This window comes from Pogona vitticeps, chromosome 1 (assembly GCF_051106095.1).
Source record: "Pogona vitticeps strain Pit_001003342236 chromosome 1, PviZW2.1, whole genome shotgun sequence".
In the NCBI taxonomy this organism is placed as follows: Eukaryota; Metazoa; Chordata; class Lepidosauria; order Squamata; family Agamidae; genus Pogona; species Pogona vitticeps.
Window position 1 is genome coordinate 192,377,041 of NC_135783.1, and position 8,639 is coordinate 192,385,679.

Sequence of the window (8,639 nt, forward strand, 5' to 3'; positions counted from 1 at the left end):
GTCCAGAGTGGATCATATTTTCATCATGAGCTTCAATGACTGCAGACATTTGAAAGAAAACCAATATGAAATGGTGTAGCTTTGATATTTAACATTTGCCCAAGTTATAGAGGCAAGATTCAAAAGCAGACTGGAATTGTGTGAGCCCTGTGGTTGACTCCTTTTCATGTTTCTTGGGCATGCCCGCTGATAAATTTTTGGAAATAGTTTAAAAATAGAATTGACCAAAGATTGGAATGCAGGATTGCATAAGATTCCCCCTACTGGGTTATGTGAAAAGAGGTTGTCTGTCTGATCTATCATGAGTTAATGCAGGTCTGTTGCTAACTGAAGACAAGAGGCAAATAACTACAGAAGAAAGAAAGAAAGCATACAGTATGGTTCACTAAGATATGGCAAGCAGCAACATTGTCAAAATCTCCATCGTCAACAATAGGGGAAAAGAGGATCCATGCTACTACATGTTGCTCCTAGTCTGACATCAAACAGATGAAGCAGATCATTTGAGACCACTTTAGAAAAAGAATACAGTGACTGCTGAGAGCCAGCGCATATTTAGCAAAAACAAATAATCTCAGATGAATTTTGTCACTTTTTTTGATAGAGTTACAAGTTTGGTAGATGACGGAAATGCTGGGGATGTGTAGGCATCCTTCAGTCTCGAAAGACTATGGTAACGTGCTCTGTATGGAGGACTTGGAACAGCGTCTAGTGTGGCTGAGGCCAATTCGAGAGTGACAGTCTCTTCCACACTGAAGACAAATCCAATCTGTCCCCTGTCCAGTTCCCTGGTTTTGCTGCTTTTGTGACTTCCTCTTTGCCTTGGCCTGCTGGACAAGGGTCTCTTCAAATTGGGAGAGGCCATGAGGCAACACCTGCCTCCAGGCTGAACGCTCAGATATCAGAGTTTCCCATCTGTTGAGGTCCATTCCTAAGGCCTTCAGATCCCGCTTGCAGATGTCCTTGTATCGCAGCCGTGGTCTCCTTCTGGGGTGGTTTCCCTGCACTAATTCTCCATATAGGAGATCCTTTGGAATCCGACCATCAGCCATTCTCACGATGTGCCCAAGCCAATGTAGACGTCGCTGTTTCAGTAATGTATACATGCTGAAAATTCCAGCTGGGGATGTAAGGTTTGATTTCAGCAAAGCTTCTGACAAGGCTGCCTGTTTTGTTTTCCAGAAAAGCTGGTAAAATGTGCAGTGGGCAATGTTACTGTCAGGTGAACTGGTAGCTGGTTGAACTGCACCTGCTTTTGTTTGTGTTTTTGTTTGTTTCCCACCTTTCTCTTTAAAAGGTTCCAAGACAGCTATAAGTGCTCACTATTGGTTCTTCATCCTGGAGAGAAGTAATAAATGAAGGTCACCAGGTCCTCTTTTAAGCCACTGTTGTTCAATATCTTTCTGTCTGCTGACTCCTAAGAAGAATAAGACTGAGAAAGACCACAGAGAGCGAACAGCTATGGAAAGTGAACAGGACTTTGAGCGGAAGGTCCATAAAAATATTTTTTTGCTTTCTGGGCATAATTATAAAAGAGTGGACTTTCCTAACATCCTTCAAAGCAGAGAAGACAAAAGAAAGAACACTCGTAGACAAACAGAAGAAAGTAAAAAGATAACAGGGATTACAGAGGGGAGAGAGACTTCCGTTGTAATAAAGTGCAAACTGTGTGCAATGTTTGTCTTCATGCCTGAGAAAAACAAGGCATACACATGCAGCAAGTGCACTGTTGGAAGAAAAAGTGAAAGAAAGCAAATGGCCACACTTAAGTCTATAAGAGAAGATGAAGAGTACATAGACAGAACTCTTAAGCAGCAGCAGAAGCAGCCAAGGGAGGCACTGGAAACGGAAGAACAGCAAGGCAAAGCAGAGGTGGAGGATGCTGGGGAGAGAATGAGCTTAATGGAGGGAGGACCATGGAAAAGAACCACAGGAGTAAAAGAAGGAGAAGAAGACACTCTTCACCAGTGGAACCACAAAACTGTTTTCAGATTCTTGAAGAGGTCAATATGCAGAGGGAGAGACATACATACAGGAAACCCTGTGAGAGGACATGAGAGAGACTGAAGCTCAGCGAAGCAGATTCACTAAGCCCACACCTTACAAAAAGGACGGAAGATTCATTTTAATAGGAGACTCCCTACAGTATTGTGCTGAATGTGAAATATGCCAATAAGGTCCATGTACCAGCCAGGCATACTGTCTCCCTAGAGGAGAGATTAGGGATGTGATAAAAGGATTGTCATTGCTCATAAAACCCACGGATGCATATCCCTTTCTTCTCATCCATGTGGGAAGAAATGACACAATCAAGAGGAAGAACAAAGAAATCACATCAGACTTTGAAGTTCTTGGAATGAAAGTCAAGGATGCCAGGTCCCAGAGAGGCTTCTCGCCCATCCTACCAGTACTCAGAAGAGAAATAGAAAAAGAAGATACCATTGGTGAATGACTGGCCATGAAGCTGGTGCCAATGTGAGGGATTTGAATTTTGGGACCATGGACTATGCTTCCTGCTAGATGGACTGCTGGCAAGTGATGGGCTGCACCTCACAAGAACTAGGAATATTATGTTTGGCTACAGCATGAAGAACTTTCTCAGGAGCGCTTTAAACTGAATTCGAAGGAGGAGAGATACAAGCTTAGAGACAATAAGGAAGCCTTATGAACCATAAGAGGAGCAGAGCAAACAGCTCTAATGGGGCACAATAATAGTACTCGAAAAATATATGAAGAAAAGCAGGCCACAAATCACACAATCTCCGGTCTCTATATACGAATGCCCAGAGTATGGGAAATAAACAAGAAGAACTGGAAATCTTAGTTCAGGAGGATAAATACGACTTGATAGGGATAACTGACACTTGGTGAGAAGACTCCCATGACTGGAATACAGCAATTGAAAGATATGATTGTTCTACGTGGGACTTCCTTTGAAGCTGATGCAGAAACTTCAAGTGGTGCAGAATGTGGCGGCCAGACTCCCTACTGGAGTGAGAAAATACCAACATATCTCTCCTACTCTGGCCATGCTGCACTGGCTGCCCATCCGTTTCCGCATTGACTTCAAAGTGTTAATGCTTACATATAAAGCCCTAAACGGTTTAGGACCTCGATACTTGGCGGAACGCTTACTCCCAACTAGTTCTACCTGTGTCACCCGCGCGAGCCAGGAGTTGAGGCTGAGGAGTCTGACGCTGAGGGAGGCCTGGAAAGAAAGAACTAGAAACCAGGCTTTCTCAGCGGTGGCTCCTCGTCTCTGGAATAACCTACCTCCGGAGATTCGTGCTGCACCCTCGCTGGGTACTTTTAAGAACCCACTAAAAACATGGATGTATAGGCAGGCCTTCCCTTCCAGTTAATTCCTGTCCTCTTTCCTTTTTTTCCTCTTTATTTGATTTATTTTTAATTTTCTCATCTTATAGAATCATTTAATTAATTAATTGTTATAATTTTTTTTAGAACTTGTTATCCTTATGTTGAAAGCCGCCTAGAGTGGTCGAAATGACTAGATAGGCGGGGTATAAATACAATCAATGAATAAATGAATAAATGAATGAATGAATGAATAAATGAATAAATAAATAAATAAATAAATAGATAGATAGATAAATAAATAAATAAATAGATAAATAAATAAAAGAACAAAAAGAATAGCAAAAGAAGGTGGAATTACAGTTTATATCAAAAATACATATTCCTGCATGGAAATAGAGGAGGATGAGGCTGATTGTCCCACAGAGAGCATATGAATTATTATAACTGGAGCAAAACCAAAAGGAACATAGAAGTTGTAGACAAGCTGGAACATGTCCGGGGGGGGGGGGGGCGTAACAATGTGTTCTACTACTCCAAAGGGTAGGACTCACAGCTGTGGATTCCAATTATGAAAGAGGACATTTGGGTTAACTACAGTATTAGGAGGAAGTTCCTGATGGTAAAAGCTGCTCAACTAGTGGTTAACTTGTTCAGTGTGAATAGTAGACTTCACTGTCTATTACGCACACTTATATGTGTTCAGTATTTTTTATATTAGTCATGATGGATGTTTCAATGATATTTGGTTCGCTCATCTGGATATAAGCATGCTTTATAAGAGCTTGTATTTTGCGTAGACAATCCAAAAATGTATTTTTTTTTTTAAAAAAGGTTAAAATTAAAAGAAGCTGAATTTAAAAGCAAATTAAAGCTAAAATAGATTTTTTTTAAAGGTCAGTAATTGTTTTTTTCAGTTTCTGAAACAGCCTATTTTGTAGAAGTTATGCAATTTTGTATCAGGACATCTGAAAGAAAGTCCCCCCCCCCCATGATCTCAAGCAAAAAAAAAAAAAAATGACTTAAAGGTCAAAGATCAACACTGGATATTGTCCCAAAAAGCTGACTGGCAGCTAATGAAGATGGCCATGATATATATCACCCAGGTCTAGTTAGCCATCTTGAGACAAAGTGCTGACCTATTCTGAAAGACAGACCTATATACGATCCATTGCAATTTTCCAAACGGGAGGGTTGCAATATCTTTGCCTCATAAGAACGTAAGAAGAGCCCTGCTGGATCAGGCCAAGGCCCCATCTCGTCCAGCTTCCTGTATCTCACAGTGGCCCCCTCACCAGATGCTTCTGGGAGCACACAAGACAACTAGATAGCTATCTCCTGATGCTACCCCTCGGCACCTGGCATTTTGTGGTACCTTCCCTTTAAGCCTGGAGATTATACATCTCTGCCATGGCTTGTAACCTGCATTGGACTCAGTTTCCCATTAGCAAAACTGGGGCAAGTATCTGCTATACAAGGTGATTCAAAGAAGGGAACTGAAGCACCTTGAAAAATTTGAAATGTTCAATTCCAAACCCTGGAAAAATTAATTTCTTTGGATTCCAAGATTGAGATTCCTCAAGTCAGCGTGGCCACTGGTCATACTTGCTTGAGAATTCTGACCACTGTAGTCCCCAGAGGTAACTTTCCTGAGCTCTTCAGTTCTAAGAAGTACAATGGATTATCAAGAAATGGGGAAGTGGCACTTTAAGAAGGCACAGGGCCATTCCTAAGGGGTGTTGCAGAGGTCTGCAGAATAAATAGTGCAAGAAGGAAAGGAATCAGAATCTTTTGTTGCCTTTTTAAATACAAGGAAATGTGCAATTATGCTGAAATATCGCTTTTTTAAAAAAAGCAGAATGGGCTTTTCAGTATTTCATTTGTAATTTACCCATTGAACTTCATGTCAAAAGGTAATCAGAATCCAAGAGCTTAGCAAAACTCAAAGTATTAGGTGCTCACAGAGGTAATGAGAACACGCCTAGCAGTATTAGATGGGATATTAAAACCAAAAATTATGTAAAATCAAGGACTTTGGACCTGAGCTAGCCTCTGGTCATAGTTAAGAACTCTCACCCATAGTATTACTATAACGTAATAACAGTACGGGGTATATTTACATTTTTGAATGCTCTGAGGAACTATTATGGCCGCACAAGAAACCTCTGAGAACATCTTGACTTGACTCATATTTCACACTTCCTAAGATAAACAAGCAGTGAGGCACCCTCTCATCTCTATTATTTTTTTAAAAAAATATATATTTTGACTTGTCATTCTCAGAATAACTGACTCGTGGAGAGGTTCAAGAGTAGAGATGCTTTGTCACATTCAAGCAGATTGAAAAGGCAGGGTGTCACTGGGCCTGGCCTGGCTAGCATTCCTTCCACTGGACAGCTGAAGCAGCAGTGAGGTTTCGTGAGGATGACAGGAGCAGGCCTTGAGTTAAGAGACCTGCGGGTCACAAGAATTAAAAGGTGTTTTCATTCCTTGGTAAAATAAGCAAACAAGTCTGAATGCTCTTTGCTACGGTATATTTCTAAATATTGACAACGAGATGTCTTGGTTGCACTAAAAGCAATGGAGAAGGGAAGGGCATGTTCAAGAGAATCTCCTGGCAGAATGTCACACCCTAAAACTACTTCATCTTAGTTTTAGCCCAATGGAACTCCATGTTGCTTTCAAAATACCAACATGGAGAGGCGCTCCATGCTGCCCCATGAAGCACCAGAAAGAGATGCCTTCTTCTTAAATGGATGCAGGCAAGAGTTGGTTGCCACTCTTTAGTCCAAATCAGTTTGTTTTCAAACAGATGAGAATGATAACAGAGTGTCAGGTTTGTGAAAGAAGATGCATGCCTGCTTTCCTGTTTCATTTCCCTGAAGTATGAAATGGGCTCCTCTTTGCTACAGACAATTGATTATAAACAATAAAAGGGCCTATTGTCACTTTTGACTAAGGAAAGGGGAGGGAAAAGAAAAAGAAATATTATGCTAGACATCTTGACATATCCCCTCAAAACAAAAGAAGATTAGAATCAACATTAGGCAGAATTAATGGTGGCTCGACTGGCTTCTGTGCTACGGTTTTTCCAACTATCTGACAAGAATCACTGAACAATTTCAGTTTTATTGGGGCACATATCTCTAGCGCACATTCCATTCTTGAAAGAAGGTCAGATTTTATTTGCCAGGTCCACACATTAATCTTCCAAACAATACAGACATGAAGCTGCTTTTGGAAAGGTATCATTCTTGTGGCATTACTCTGGGTGAATGACATGATGTCATTACAGAGTGCACCAATTAGCTAAGAGAAGCTCTCCATTTTCCTTTGTAAAATAAAGGCTACTAATTTTTTTAACCGACACATATTCACCTTCACATCATTTAAAGTTCTAATTCCTTCTCTCTTTGTTCTGATTAGAGTCTTTTATTAGCTTCTTTCATAAACAAGCCAACAAAAAGTAAGGCAGCCAAGTTCCATTGAAGTGAATGGTCAAAACTCTATTGAGGGAAAACTTGACAGGTAAAAGTCCCACCCCACCCCAGTTTCCAGCTTTCTGTCCATCACATGGCTAGATATGTGATTGGCTGGCTGAAGAAGTAAGATTGGTTGAATGGTTGGCCTTCAGTCAGTTGCATACAACAGTGGGATTCTAGCCAATGAGACTTAAGGCAGGCACAACTAAATCTCATTATATGATGTCCCGTAGAATTTATACAGAACTGGATGTTGAACCTACTGCAGATTGCTTGCAAGTAATCTCTGGACAATTTGTCCCAGTAGTTTCTTCACCTAGATGTTAAACAACATGTAGATGGAGACATAAATTATTGGAACCCCATAGCATAAATGCCAACAGTTCAAGAGAACTGCCAACAGCCTGTGAACCTGACCCACGTGTGGAAAAACCCCTTTATGTAGTGCCTTTCCTTCTTAGGGGAGGAAAAATCTGTCAATGTTGCTTCCTCTGACATTCCAATTCTGTGAATGTTGTTGGATTCCAAACAAAGCTGGACAGTACCCTATGATTGCTTTCAACTAAGAGTAGACCCATGACATCAATTGCTGAATTGAACACTTCTGTAAACCCCATTGAGTCAATGGGTCTACTTTGGTTGGGAGTAGCCATAGGACACTGGTCATTTTTCTGAAATGAGGATATAATCTTTCCATTCCCATTCTTGAAAGGCAGTCCAAAAGGATTTAATGACAAATGAAACTAAAAGACCGTTGCAATCCTTCTGCTGCGTCTCAGCAGGGGCAACCAAGTGTAGAAGGGATGAGGTAGGTATGGACTTCCTTATGTAGTTGAAATAGAATCCCCATCATCCATCACTACTGCTTATGCTACTGATTGGATTTTCATACCAACATGATGTGGAGGGTCACAATTTTCCTATAATTCCACCCCAGGACTCTGACCCAACAAAAGGGGATTCATGCCAATAGCTGAAAAGATTGAAGAGGTCTAATGTTGGGATCTTTGGGACTTGCCTTACAACAATCTCTGAATGGTGGCTGAGGTCCCACACAACTGCTGTGCTGACCCAGTTATTTCAGCAGACATATAAATCTCAGGGCAGCAGAAAAGGGGAAAATCTGATGTTGCTATACAAGGTTGTTTTAAATCCTGGGGAGCCATCTTCTCTCTATACTTCCAAATGGTGTCAGGGCTTAACGGCACGTTAATATATGCAAGGGTGTTTATGTATGTGTTGCACTTTGCAGTGCAGGGAGGGCTCTGTAGGGAACTGAGTGGGCATATGGACTTGAGTCCATCCAACCGTTTGGAGCTAGGGACAGAATGGAACAGCAGCGTGCAGCTCTTGAGTCTTGTTGTTGCATACATTCGTTCTCAGTGGTTGCATATGGACTCCCTCCTTAGCATCACTGTGGTATTTCCTATGACATAATAAGTCTCTGCCTCTGTGACATCACAAGGACCCACCCCCTTCTGTCAGGTTTTGGTTGTGAAAGCTGAAGAAAGGTTTCTCACCTGTTAACACACTTCATGGCCCAAAACCTGCTTTATGTGTAGTGGAGATAATCTTCTATGACATCAATACTCAAACATTGCAGTTGTTATACATTCCTGAAGAAACTGAGCTGGATGTTGAGGACCCCAGAATCAACAGCTCAAGAAGTGGTAGCTTCAAGGTTTCTTGAATGCTACATTGACTGTACTCAATATAGAGAAATCTGCACAACCCTCTGAATCCCATTCAGAACAGATATGGCTGTTGCTGTTTGACAGCTTGTGTTCATTGATAATGGCCCAGGAGTGACGTCTGTTTTTGAAATCACAACCTAATGTCCAT